The 15,328-nt window shown below is 31.2% G+C and overlaps 1 protein-coding gene and 1 non-coding gene across 2 annotated transcripts in view; one reads left to right on the top strand and one right to left on the bottom strand.

Moving 5' to 3' along the window:
* The window catches only part of LOC118187628 (synaptotagmin-15-like), a 384,376-nt gene that overhangs the window by 48,825 nt on the left and 320,223 nt on the right, over positions 1-15,328 (top strand). The window lies entirely within an intron of this gene.
* TRNAP-GGG (transfer RNA proline (anticodon GGG)) lies at positions 3,929-4,002 on the bottom strand. Its single transcript has one exon. It is a non-coding gene; the product is annotated as a tRNA-Pro (tRNA).

The following is a 15,328-nucleotide window of genomic DNA, read 5'->3' as shown; positions in this document are numbered from 1 at the left end:
AAAGAGTCAAATATTGATTTCAAGATTTGATTTAACATGGAGATAATGTTAATAACTCATGTAAAAATGTGTAGCTGTTTTTGCTCTTTGTAGACGAGAGATCTATGCTAATGGCTGTCACAATCAATAAAATTTAGTGTAAAATTTATCTTTTTGCATGGTTTTACAATAAATTCTGTGCCATATTCACATAGATCTCATTTCAAATGTGCTGATATGTTACATAAATCAAGCCATTCTTTTCAGCATTTTAAGTGATTTTCTGTAATATTTAACTAGCCCCTTTCTGCTTTATTTGTGCGTAAGACGACATCCCAGTGAACAAAATTAATGCAGAAAAGCTCTTACAGCGCCTTTGCTTTTATAAATCAAAGCCGTGTTAAAGTACAAAGAGAAAGAATGGAGACATTGATTTTAGCAGCAAAAATAAATTTTGCACAATGAAAGCGTAATTTGTTGATTACATTCGACTTCTCTTGCGTGGGTTTTGTAGAAGTAACGAAATCATATTCTAGGTTTTCTAAAAATAAATACGGCCTTTTTCTTTAATTAAATTATAAATTTATTTATTTATTTAATATTTTTCAGTTTTATCTTTATTTATTTATTACTTATTTTTGAATAACAATCAAACTAATCCTTTTTTTGTTGAGAGAGAATGAATGGAATTTTCGTTTTGCTGGCTTCATTCTGTCGGAGGGGGAAGGGGAACTTAAATAACACATCAGCGAAAAAATAAAATAAAACATTCTTAAATTATTCAGAAATATTTCTAACTGCAAGCACGATTCTTTATTCTGTGCACCTACATATGTGTACTAAAATGAATAAAAGATCAGTATTATACATTGGAGGCACTAGCATTTCAAAAAAATTTATTTTTAGGTTATTTTACTTTTTAACAAAAGAATGACATAGATTTCATTAACGTGTTGGACGAGTGATATTTTTTTCACTTAGCTCTTTCTGTCTGTAACAAATAAAAGTCAAAAGTTATTGCCAACTGACAAATCCTAAGATATGTCATCTATCATTAATCATAATAAAAACAAGAATCCTTAAAATATAAATTTATCTGTAACTTTTAGTGACATTTGCAACTTTAATGCTTTAATTTCTCTCTGTATTTATCACTCTCTCTCAAATATGCAGAGTGATCTGAAAGTTATAGAAAAATGTAAAAACTCAATAAATCTAAATGTATAGCCATACAATGTAGCTTTTACAGAAATGCACAAACAGTATGGGATCATTTTTAATAATGCAAGATTTTGTTGCCAGAATAGTTAGGTCTTTCATTGAAACGTTTTCCATCAATTGTGTCAGAAGTTCTAACAATGGCTCAGCACATTTCGAACAACGCAGTTAGGATTACAAATGTCTAATGACGGCCGTCATTAACGAGAGTACACGTATGACGCAGCATGACATTCTGCACTTGAGAGGGGTTTAGTTGTAGTTTCTGTCACACGGTGGTGACTAACTGCTTCTGTAGCATCGGCCAAACTCTTGCACCCATTATAAGGATCTTAAGTTTTACTAACGTTTGTTTTATTTTAAAACTGTGCTATCATTTCTTATTTTCCACTTCCAGAATTAAATGTGTTAACTTGTTTATGCAAATTGTATTTGCTAACGACCAAGTATTTAAGTTGTGACTTTTGCCAAGAGTTGGAGAGAGAGGCAAAGTGAGTCGCCTTGCCAGTGCATTTTGTACGAGTTTTCAATCAGTTGCTGCTTGCCTTTAAAGCCAGAGGTTTAATCCTCTTGATATTTAAAACATATTGTAGTTTCGGCAGTTTGCGTACTACGAACGAAATCTTTTAAAAGGCCAGATTCGCACATGGCTGGTTGAAACATTTTTTACCAATCTTGAAGTTATCAAGTTATCAAATTAAGTTTCCAATCTTGAAAACGTATATAGCCTAACTGACCCTGTCATACGGCTGACCCAAGTTCTGTTTCCAGCATTCCATGATTATGAACCTGCGTTCACGTATTACAAGTGATAAAATGGAGTTGAGACGTTATCTATACAGACGCGATCCTGAGCATTGCAATGCTTATGCTATTGACATTAGACAAAAATGGAGAAATTATATTTAATTTTTCAATGGTTTGATATACTATTGCTTTATTGCAATCGGTTTAGTGAAAACTTCGATTTAATTAAAACTAAATATAAGGTTTAATTTTTATCTATTATATAAGAACCAGTGTCATTAGCGTTACATTAATAGGATTTTCATTTTATATTAATTTTGAAAGGATACGATTTATTATAAGCACAATTCTTTGAATTCTTTGAGAAGAAAAAGGAGGGATTGGTGAATTAAGTTAGAATAATTCGAGAAAACAAAGAAGGAGTTTGAATGAAGTGCAGCAGAAATACTGAAATGTTTATATGACGAAAACTGGCAGTGTCATATTTTAAAAAACAATTGATTTTGGAGGGAAAATATCTAACTTTTAATGCGGTTTTCCGGTTCCTATATTTATATTTGAGAAAGTTTTATGCTCTTTATGAAAAAATAAAAATAAAAGACATTTGACTTCCGCACGATAAAAATTCACGGGGTTATTTAATTTCAAAATTTGCGATTTTTTATGTCATTTTCAACTAGCCTTGAGAAATCGGTTAATTAAATTAGAACAATTCCAGGAAATAAGTTTAACTGATGTGTAGCAAAAAGTGTGTATAATTTAATAGGGCACGCAAGCAAGTCAGGTTGCTGTTCACATCACAATTTTATATTTTCTTATAAAAAGACAATTACAAAAATTCGTAATAATCTTCATAAAGTTTTGATCAAAGTCATTCATGATACCCATAGAATGTGGATTACAGAATTTCTAAAGCAATAAATCGTTTGATCGAAAATGGTCGGCGAGGATCGGAACTTGAAAATTCTCATCATTAAGGCACTGAATAGTGTTTGAAGATGTCAAAATTTACAATATCACGGTTTCGTTTTCTATCTAACACATTATAAAACATCAGAGTAACATTAGTATTTGATGAGCATAATAAAAATTTGATTATTTAAAATGTAAGAAGTGTTTAAAAAGCCTTATAAATGTTGCGACTTGAACATTAATGTGAAAGTAATCGTGTGAATAAATTGCCAGTCATATCCATATAAAAAATAAGAAAAACATTGCATAAGTTTTTTAAATATTTATTTTTTGAATTACTTTAAATCGCTGGGAGAAAAAGCGTAGAATAGGAAGTCATGATCAATTTTCAGTAATTACAAAAATTTAATGTGTGAAACAGTTAATGAAGCCCACATTCAACGTCAAAATTTAATGTTTATACGTCAATTCAAGTAGCTACAAATTTATCTAACTGTTCATCAAATTCATTTATTAACTTTTTCCCGTATTTATTCGTAAATCATTTTGTAAGGTATTTCCTTCATGCTTACCGATCCTTTTCGAAATGTGATTGGAAGCATGTTCGATTAACAGTCGTAAGATTTGGAGTTCGAATCTCAGCAAGGATACTGCATATATTTTTATGGCTTCTGCTCCGAAACAAAATGCCCAACGGTGTTCACAATTTATTTAATGAAATAAAAAAAACTTGCTTAAATATGTCTAACATATAATTGAAGGTTCTTCGTAACTTCGTCCTTTAGAATATATATGTTAATTCGTTCATTTAATTATAAATAAACGAATGGGTTATCGTTTTCAAAGAATTCCGCAAAATGTTTCCCTATACATGTAAAAAACTAACATATTTATCCTAAAAATATTTTAAGAGTATCCCATAACATTTTTCAAAACGAAGTACCACAAATCAATCCGTAAGAAGTTCAATATATTTTAATGCTTTGCAAATTTTCATAGTTAATTTATAATGCATACTTTTTAAAGACATTAGGTAATATTTTTAGAAGCAAGAAAGAGGAAAAATAGCAACCGCCTTCGCCGGGAATCGAACCACGGACCTCTGGAATCCCGGCCCAGCATGCAGAACCGCTACACCACGAAGGCACGCTAGGAAGGCGGGAGAAATACTTTATATACTCCCCCCTTTAAAGGGCGACTGGGGTTTTTAGGGGACCCAATCGCCGAATTCTGGGCGAGGAGAATCATCATCCAACACCCTTTTTAGTTCGGGCGCCACTGTACAGACATTAGGTTAATTGGAAAAGCCGGAGAGATGAAAAATGAGCAAACCCCTTTGCCGGGAATCGAACCATGGACCTCTGGAATACTGGCCTAGCGTGCAGAACCACAACACCACGAAGGCACGCTAGAAAGGCGGGAGAACTTAAGTAAAAAAAGTCATTTGGTAAAGACATAACAATTTCTTTTTTTCACATAATGTTTTGTGAAAAATATACGCTATGCATTATTATTTATCTTTCTTGAAATTTTAATGCAATAACATAACGGCCTCGCTAAAATTTTGGTTCTTGAGCAACACGTTTTAGGTTTAGACATATAGAAAAGGCCTAAGGAAAGCTTTTACCAAAAATAAGAAACTCCATTAGTCAGATAAATTTACAGACTTGGGGAAAGTTTCTTAAAAAGGAAAGGAAAGATAAGAACAACGTAGCCATTTCAATAGCGTTTTAGAAGGGGTATAAAATAAAATGCACGAAGTAAACATGTCTGCATTTTAATATCATAGAGGTCACACGTCCAAGAATTATTTTACAGAAACTCTGCTCCAGGATTCAGAGAGAACTGCGTCATCAGATTTTATATCTTTCCATTAACTGGTATAAATCCTGCTATCTTATTTAGTAATTTCCCGCCTACCAGAGATGAACCTCAATGATTCTGAAAAAATGAGTTTGAACTTTACGATTTAGGGTTATTCTTAAGCAATATGGATGACCATAAATATCCAAAGCTTTTCTATCTCTTCTATTAGTTGTAAGTGCAACGAAGATGTAGATTTTTATTCTTTTCGGAAGATTTCAGCATTATCTTTAATGAATTTTCTTGAATATGTATGTTTTTTCCTGCCGTTCCTGAAATTCCAGTGTCAGTTATTGTTAGCTCAAAGGTTGCATGTCTTGGATTTGAAATTATTGGAATTTTTTCAATAATTTAATCTTTTACGTGGTAGTTATATTACGCATAAAATTATTTGTTTATAGTAGACTGCAACTATATGAGACAGATTTTGTTGTTTCAACGTAAATTGTTTTCTGGTTAAATATAATGAACTCATATGATTTAGATGATCTGTCTACCCAAATCAAAATGTATATATGTTTAAAGTTTAGTAAATTATTAAGTATTAGTATTGCTATAAAGGAGCAATTGCATACTCGAAAGCAGTATGTTTCCTATTATACTTTAAACATGAATCCTTTTATTACAGAATAATAAATTCTCCGTATTATTTAAAATTCCTCCATTAAGCCTTTTGCAATGAATTAAAAAGAGGTCAATATTGAATAGCCTTTAAAAACGTTGTTTATATAACTAGAATATATATATGCATTTGTGAAATATGATAGAAATAAGCAAATTTAGAATGGATTTCTAGAGTAAATAAAGTGAAAACTGCAGAAATAGTTAATCATAGCAATTTCAGAGCCAAGTAAAAAACAAAACTTAATATCTGATTTTATTATGCAGTAATTTTCTAGCGGTTGAGTGGTTTCAGTTTATTTTGCATCTGAAAGAGTGCCCTAAAACACATTTAGAAAGTTGTATTTCCTGCGAAAAATAAGGCAGCTTTGATTTTGTAAGGTTTTCTTTTAATTAGCATTTATCTTATTTTAACTTTTTTCACAACTTCTGCTTTTCATCCGTTTACATCAGAATGCAAATTACTTTAAAGTATAAATTATATTCTAGTTTCAAAGCTTATCAGAAAGTGCTTAAGAGCAAGGTTGACTGTTAGAAAATCTACTTCAGATTTTCTGCTGTTCCCAATTAGCTTGCCGGCAAAGATTTTGTTTGCTGTGATTTCTTTGCAAATGATTATCAGAGCCAAATTGTGGGGCTAGGTTTTACTAGTTCTGTATTCTACATTTGGTTTAATTTAAGTGTGTGTCAAAAGCTGTTTGTCTCGCAAGTTAACCGAGTTTTTCCCTCTTATTTTTTCACTTTGTATAACCATCAGAGAAATGTGAGAATAAACAAGTTTGTTTTAAATTTCAATTTGCTTGTGATTATTTTACATAACAGATCAAACGAATCGAAAATCTTTTTGAGATTACTAAGCTAAAGTTAATAACTTAATACGTAGTATTGATCAAATTCTTGAAATGTATTTTCATTATTTTTTAGAACTGTAGAAATATTTTATGAATATAATACAGATAATATGCAGAACGAATTGATATGTAATGTATACAGGTATATTATTGTTTATTGTACACAGTTTATTATATGGCTATATAGGTGAATCCCCGAAAACGCAGAGAGGTAATTACTGTAGTTTTGAAACAGATGGTATACGTTATCTGCTTGAATATATCTTCACAAAGCTTTGAAGAAAATATTTTACTTGTTTTTCTCTATAAGGCTACTTAAAATTATTCTGACGCCAATTATAATATTTGCCTTTAAAAATTCAATAAATGTCACAGACGAAAGATTAACTCTAGAGTTAATTTCTGATAAATTATGCTTTTTTATGTAGGAAGGGCTCCATATTTCTAATGTATAGTTTACTTTTTAGAAAACACGGCATACATTTATGCACAGTATGTGTCTAATACACTGTTTCTGAGGTGTTCTGATGTTTAGGTTCGACATTATTGATTTTAAAGAAATAATATAGTAAATATAAATAAAAAACGATTATAAATATGATATGGAAACATTCTAATTCTAAAGATATGCTTCTTTTAAAAATTCGGTGATAGTTATGTCATTAATTTGCGAGTCAGAAACACTATATGACGATCAGAACCATCAGAACGAATCAAACCATCAGAACGGATATGTATGTGGGTGCGTATAGTTATCATTGTCTATTGTATGGGTGAACAGAATAATAAAAAATGAATGGCGTTTATAATTAACATTGAGCCATAAAGTTTATAAGCAAATTAGATTTTCTTCAGCCGGAAGAGATAAGTTCTTTGCTATTCCTATTCTTAATTAAGCGAAGTCATTGCTGCCGACAGCAAAGCTTTGTTGTTTACAGTGGTCTGAAGTCTCTCATAACAACGAAACTATTCCGATGGCATTCTAATCCATGGGAACAATAATGGCGAAATGAAGGAGTGTTTAGGTTGAGATAATTATTTACTTTTTACTTCCTTGTACGAAGTAAAAAGGAAGTATTGTAATCGCGAAAAGTTTCAGGCTGCATATTTAAACGAAAATATCCATTTTGACCGCTATCGAATGCAATTTAACGATGTTTTTGCGTGATATCTGAACAACAAAGATAACGCATTCATTTATTATTGCCAATTAAATCATGCTTAATTCTTTCTGGAATTTTTTCGAGGAAATAAGTGTTTGAAATTTACTTCGTAATTTTTAATATAGATATTTTGAGTTTTTATGTATTTTTGCCTTCTCGCGAAGTGAGAACTGAATTAATTAAATGAGAAATACTCAATCGTCTGTGAAAAACTGTTTCTTTTTTGTTTTGTTTGCTTAATTTCTTTTATACATCATTTTAGCTTTATTACAGTATTTGAACAGAACATGGGGCAACGATTAGATAATTTTTTTCTTTAAATGATATAAATTTTGTGCATTATGAGTTATAATATGAACGAAATATATAAGTTATCTGTTATATAATTATTGGATTATATAACAGTTAACTTAGGTTCCGTTATACAATTATTATATAAGTTAATTGTTATATAATTATTAATACTGTTAAGTGAATCTAGCGCCAGAGTGTCGCTATGGTAAACAAATACTAGAGTGAATTTTAAAGAATGCATTTATTCTGTTGTGGTTTATGCGTTGTCGGCTAAGTAGATTTAATTCAATCCAATAAGTTTAAATGAAATGCAAGAAAAAATGCGTATAATTTAATATTCCAATACAAGGAAGTCATGTAGTGTACACATCAGATTTTTTCACTTTAATGTTGAAATATTTTAAATTGCTCGCTATTGTTGTTTCAGTTTAACAATCACTAAAAATACAGCTGTCATGTATTATAAAATATTGTTTTACTCCATTTCATCAATTTTGAGATATTCAATCTAATTCATTAGCATAATATGTTAAAGGCACCCAGCTTTCTTTTTCTGAATTAAGTTCTTTATGACGTTGAATGTAAGCCTTCGAACAATACATTATTATACATACTGCAGTATAAATTTGTTTGAAGAATAAGAAAATCATCATTGCATTTGTCTGAGCTATAGCATAAAAAGAAATACTATTGCATACACTAGAAAACTGCAAAATATACCAGCATTAAAAAGCCTTCTTTCATAAAGTTTAATTTAAAGCAATTTTGCAGATTCTCAAATCTCGTTCGAGAAATCTAAGCCACAAACGCAAAACAATAATTTCTATTTCTTTATATAAAACTATTGAACTTAAAGCCTTTAAAATGTGCTTTACAGACTCATTAACGCTAGGAGAAAAATATGTTGAGGAGTTGTTAAGATGGATAGTTTATTTACTTCTGCATTCAAACTAGAACATTGCACTATTATTTTCTTAAATATTTTAAATATACTAAAATGGAATTCTAATTGCAGTAATTTGGGTAGAAGTGATGAGAAATTCAGGAAAATTATAACAAGAGTTGTGAAATTGCTCTAGTTATACTATATATTTTGTGTGATTACAAAAGTTTAACCTCTAATTGCAGAAAATCTTCTAACTGGCAATGAAAGCGAATTAGACTGGGAAGGGGCATATAAGAATAAATTTCTGTTTTATTGAACAGCTGCATAATTTATACTAGATATTAATGCATGATAAATATTTCGTTTATGCATTTGGTCAAATTTTGCTTATTCTTCAATTCCACTGTGGAGCTTTTAACGTCGTGACATTTTCTGATGGAGAAGTGTAGTGCATTAAAATTTGTATTCTAGATTTCGTTTGTATGTGCCTAAGCTGTCATTTTGTATGCACACTTATTCACTAAGAATTTAGACAAGTAGTATTGTAACAAAATGAATATTTGTATCAGGTGTCTGGTACATGTTTTATGCAGTGTCATACATGTCGAGTATTTAACAAATTTAGCGGCTGTTTTGATGCAATATTGAGTAAGTTATAGCTTTTAAATTGATGCAGTGATTTATACGATGTCCTTGATTTGAAAACAGAACGAAAAATGGGAACACATTTTCTGTAAAACTCGGTGAAATTCCTTCAGAACCTATTGAAATGGAGCAAACTGTTACAGCAATGAATTCTTTTGTCATGTCAGTATTTTCATTTGGCATTGTGTACTCCGTGATAGTTGGAAAGATGTGGTGGATATTAAATGGAGGCGGTATAGTCTCTCAATCACTGGAACTGACCATGATAAAGAAACGTTTTGTCAAAATCAGAATAAAAATTGTGTATATTCACTGACTAGCACTACTGTGGACTTCAGTGCACACAAATAGAAGAGCACAATATTTGGTTGAATTTCGTCATTGGTTCCTGCAGCACGAATAGGGTCAAGCCACAAGTAATTGTTATAGCAAATTTCTGTCAAGAAAATAAATGATATTACAGACCAAACTAGTATCCAGTTGATTATGTTTTATATCTAGAACTCGAGTCTCACTTGAAGAACCAAGGTTTTGATTCCATTTAGTAAAATACAAATATGTGCTAAGAACATAAGCAAAATCCAGAAAGAAGATTGTCACAGGAGATTTCAATGATTGCATTGCTTTGCGATTAAGTGCGTACATTTCGTACGGATGTACGCGGAAGATTAAATAAGGTGTATGATAGTCTTACGTATTTACAGATTTTGTTATGCCTGAAACCTTAATAGTCTAGAATCTTAATGAGGGAATTACAACCACTTTGCTCACATATATTGCAAATTCCTAGCTTTTCTCCCTTGATTTGTCCTCTGCTCTCTTTATACACAGTAAATATTTTATTCTCCAGAAGCATACAAGAAATATGTTGAGGTCCTTTTTTGGCAATTTTTATAAATATTCAAATTTAGGAGTATTAAAGGCAGGCGATAATTCTCTATACAAAACAAAGAATGACTAAGCTTTACAAATGCAAAATAAAAATATAACTGTCATGTATAAGTAAGCACCTGTAATTTTGTGTGTGTGTTAGTGTCTCCTCTCATAAGTTCGACACAGAAGGTGTGGAATGCTTACTCTATATCAGGAAAAGAATGTACAGATGTAAGCTGAAAAGATCATAAAGAAGATAAAGAGTAGCTTCATGCATTTAGCTTTAAAACGAGCAAAAGCTGTTTTTCATTAATAGTGAGAAGAACGTTGAAAGAGCGAATATTTGCACCAAAATATAACCGGATTTCTTTCTTTTTTTCTTGTGGTCATATTTCAACCACGTTCATGTATTAACACACAAAAGAAAACACATGCCATATCTGAAACATACCAGAAACTCCGTTATTGAAATCCATAAACTTCTGTTCGTCTAAAACATTATGAAAAGCAAGGGAAACCAAAAGATAGTAGAAAAACTACCTGACAACAAATTTTCATAGGAATTAAAAACAACGTATAATTGTTGTAATATTAGGGAATTCCTCGTAGAATAACAAATGAGACAAACTGGAGAAAGACGATGAATATCTGGAAGTGATAAGTATGTATACACATTTGAACAATCTGTCATAAAGTTCCAGAATTTTCGCAAAATTATAATAATAATAATTATTATTATTTCTATTAATTAAAGATAATTATTTCTCATTAATGCGGTAAACAGCAAGCCAAAAATACTTACAAAAATTAATTTCTAGTTCCGATTCCTAACATACCTCGAATTATGGTGCATTTTCAGTTTTATTGGGTATATGGAACAAATTTTACCTGATTTGTGTTAAAAAACAGTTTTATAAAGCAATAGATATTTTATGCTAAATCAGAAAACTACCATTTAGTATCAACAATGCAGTAATACAATTTAAATTCAAGGGTGTTTTTATATTTTCTTGTATCTGTAATGTAAATGACGCACTAACCAATAAAATACCCTCCATCATCTCATTCTTTTGTCTGGCAGCTTTTATGTTTTCCTTTAATCAGTTAAGCAAATAAGCTTGAATAGAAATCTTGAATGAAATACTTTATCTATCACTGATTCTTGGCGATTGGATGATGTGGATCAGTACAGTTTTCGAATATATCCCAGTGTGTGTGACATAAATACTAATGAGTTTTTCAAAGGGATCTCGTAAAAGATATTTAACTTGCAAGAAGTGCCCTGATTTTTTTAGAGTTGTAAATTATTCAAAAGAAAACGATTTGTCGCGAACTTTTTAAGTGTGATTGCTTCCACTTTATAGGAGCTCTTTGTGTAAATTTGCTATAATGCAAATACTAAAATGCCAATGAAATCTATATCAAATATTTTCAGTAAGTATATTATTTAATATATTTCACAAGAATGTATGAAATATACAGTTTAAAATTTTGATAATCATTTAACGAATACGAATAATGAGCCACAGTTGTCCAAAAGTATATTCATTTTTCTGAACGTGTTCTGTTACTACCATTGTACGTTCATTGTATCGTTATGAGACAGTATTTTGATATATTTAATTATATGTTTTCGTTTTATAAGAGAAAAACAGAAAACAGTTTTAGACTGAACTATTCGATTTTCAAAACAGTATTTAGGATTCAAATGCAATTATGGGAAAATCTCCTTTGAAGCATCCAGGTTATGTACAGTGAGCTCGTCAGCATTAATAATACTTCATTCCAATTTATTTAATTATAAATTTTCTTATAACTATATATTTCTTATAACTTATAACTATTATATTTTTTATTTTTGTTTTGATAATTATAAATGCACAGAATCCAGAATATACATTTCGCGCTACCTTTCTTTGAGAGGTTTGAGTCTTTTATGAAATATTTTTTTGCAGATGAAATACAAGTTCAATTAAATTTGTCTTCGCGTATATATATTTTGCTAATAAATACACTTCATTAATGCGTTTTACATGCGGGTCAAAGTAACGGAAACACCTGCTTTAAACAAAGAGATTATTTATGCTACGCGGAAGGGTTATTATTAAGTAATTATTTATTTTTGTGAAACAAGAATTGCATTAGAAACTCAAAATCGTAACAAACTTGTTAAATGAAAACACCTGAAATAAAAGCTCTTTCTTTCTATATAATTCAAGAAATTCCTTAATGTGCTCTTGTGCTATGAAGTTCAGTACATAGATTCGTTAGTTCAAAGGCCCTCAGATCCAGTCCGAGCAATATCATTGCTGAACTGGACACACACTAAGCTACCAAGTTCTCTGGGCTCGTTCGTCGATTCGATCTTTCTAGGTTCTTCATGCATTCAGTGGCTCGAAGTTCTTTAAATTGTTACATATTGGAATACTATTTGTTTCTTTGAGCTTAAACACTTATATACTATCCTACCAACTGTCGAGCGATAAAAGTCTCTGAACACTGGTAGTTAGATCTGCGCTCAAATCCCGGCGAGCGAGTTGGCTGACAGGATTTTTCTTGGTTTCTCTCATGAGTGACGTGCGTATAATCTAGTTTCTTTTGAGAAGTCCTCTACAAAGGCATCCCTTTCCATATGCAGAGATAGTTGTCGAGTTGCTTTGCCTTAATCAATTAATCTAAACTAATTGTATACTTAAACACGATACACAGTAAAGAAAACAAATAGTGAACCTTAAATAAAAATCTTATTTTAAAACTTTTGCGTAGGCTAATTTCTCAGCAGCGAAACTTCCCATAAAAATGTCCTCTTTCAGGTCTTTTCAAAAGTATGAAGATGTAGATACCCTTTCAAGATATTTACGTTTTTCCATAAATGGAATTTGCTTCACTTTGCAAAAGTGATTTTTCTTCAGGCAACTCCTTATTTAACACCTGAAATAAGGTGTTTTGTTTCTATTATGCAAAGCAAATTTTGTTCTGTCAAAATTAGTAATTTTGCCAACCGACGCGTAGTAAGTTCCAGAATTCATACGCCATAACATCTATATTTAAAATCTTTTATAATTGACTCGTAATCCACTAATTCATAAAAAAACCTTAACCCACGCTCCGAACTATACTATCTATAAGAAGGATCTGTCATGTGCCAAAATCTTCGATTACAAAATTTTAAAATTTACATGTCATACGCATGAACACTTTTTACTATAAAGAAATTAAATTTTAAGCATTTTCTTTAAATGAAAGTTTTTATAACGCAGTTATCCAAACTTAAGTCAGCTTTAAACTCTTCTTTTGCGAAATTGGAATCTGTACAATCATATTCCGTGCTTCTTTGTAAATTTATATTTGTTTGCTTGAATTAAAAAGAAAAACAGTTACATGGGACTTATCCAAAAAAAAAAAAAAAACTAATATTCTCTAGTGCTAAAGAATGTCTTTGAAACTCAATGAAAAGCTTACAAAAACTGCAGCGATGCCAGAGAGAGGTGAGCTTAAAAGCAGAAATATCCTTCGTGATGTACAAAGTGATGAATCTAGAAATTCCACAAAGTTTTAAGAGGGAATTTCTTTTCTCCCAGAGTCATTTATCAAAATCACAAAAGAATGAGTTTAACGTGAGGTAACTAGCAATTGAAAAGTAACGCTCAAATATTTGATCCTGATCTTCTCCGAAAGCGTGCAAGAATTTTCAAACCAAAAATTTCAGATACGTGATCCTGCTTCTCTCTCTTTCTTGATCTTCAGTATGGGTTAGGTTGTTCATGCGAGGCATGTGCTGGTACAGATGAAGAATTTCATGCACGGAACTATTGCCAGAAGAAAGAAAGTTATGTTATATGTACTTACTTTAAAGTAATGTTTATTAGAGCAAAATAAAAATGATTTACAAATATGCCAGTGGATGTTATCTTTCTATAATTGCGTTCAGCAGAATTTCTTCGTTCTACTGACAGGTTTATTTCTCTGTTTTATCGAGAATTTCTTCACTTTTCAGGAACATGACTCTCTTTTATGGTAAATCATAAACTTTATAAACTCACCTTTATGGTAAATCCTAATTTTAATTGAAATTTATATCAAAAGTCCGGTAGGTTTTTGCCGATAATATACGCATACAAAGAAGACAGTTTAGAGCGCTTCAAATTAGTTTTTCAGTGGACGAAGGTACACAGTAAACAGTTAAAATCCGCCGAGAACTAAGGCCCACCAGCGGCCGAGCGGTAAAGTCGCTGAACACTGGTAGTTCGGTCCGAGGTTCGAATCCCGCGAACGGGCTGGCTGCATGGGCGTTTTCGTGGTTTTCCCCATGTGTAACGTGTATACGAGCCAGTTTCCCTTAGAAAGTCCTCCAGGAAGGCATCCCTCCCTTTAGGCAGATAGCTCTCGAGGCTTTGCCATAATCACACACACACACACCCGACGAGAACTAATATAATTCTGGCTTACACAATGTCAAAATATTTCGACTCGTCCAGCGGAGATGTAAGCTATAAAACAGTGTGGACAGAAATAATCTGGAAATTCGGAGGATGGAATCCTTCCCGCAAGGATCACACTCATCCACATTATTTCGTAAATAAATTGCTTTGAATGCCGCATGCGTATTCTCGTTGTTTGTCTTGTCACCATGTTCATGTCTACGATGGTCAGATTCATGATTCAATTCCAAGAGATATTAATATAGCGGAAATTAATCTGGTGAGAAAAAATAAATTAGACGGCTTCGAAAGCCAAGTTTGTTCTGTAATCACGCATTTGTGTGATGTAAATAATTGTGTACATTTGTTGTTATTATTATTTAAAGAATTTGTTTATGTAATAAGGAAATAATATTTTTCTTTTCATTAAAACTGCGAAACCGTTATTAGTGATTATCATTAAAAGAAAAATTGTATTGATTTAAATAAAATGACATTCAGTAGTTTTATCTGAATATTTTCCCTTTAAAAAATAAGAAAAAGGCAACTTTTGACAAACAGTCAAATTTAATTGCAGAAATTTAAAGCAGAAAACACATGGATGATTATAATGTGGCTGCCTAAAAAGTAATTTCATGCTTGCAAAATGGAACTATTCGACACGAGAGTTTTAAATTCAAACTATAAAGAAATGCTTTTAGTAAAGAGCACTAATGAATGGTTGAAATAACGTGACCCTAAACGTCTAAAACGAATTGATGCAGCGATAACATAAAATTTCTTTATTTATTTTTATTGTGTTATAATAATAAGGTACACTTCGCAAAAAAAAAGGGGGGAGAGTTCTATATCTCC

The sequence above is a fragment of the Stegodyphus dumicola genome, chromosome 8 (assembly GCF_044657685.1).
Source record: "Stegodyphus dumicola isolate Sdum_Otavi_A_Nest chromosome 8, ASM4465768v1".
NCBI lineage: Eukaryota > Metazoa > Arthropoda > Arachnida > Araneae > Eresidae > Stegodyphus > Stegodyphus dumicola.
This window is presented reverse-complemented; position numbering and strand designations above follow the sequence as displayed.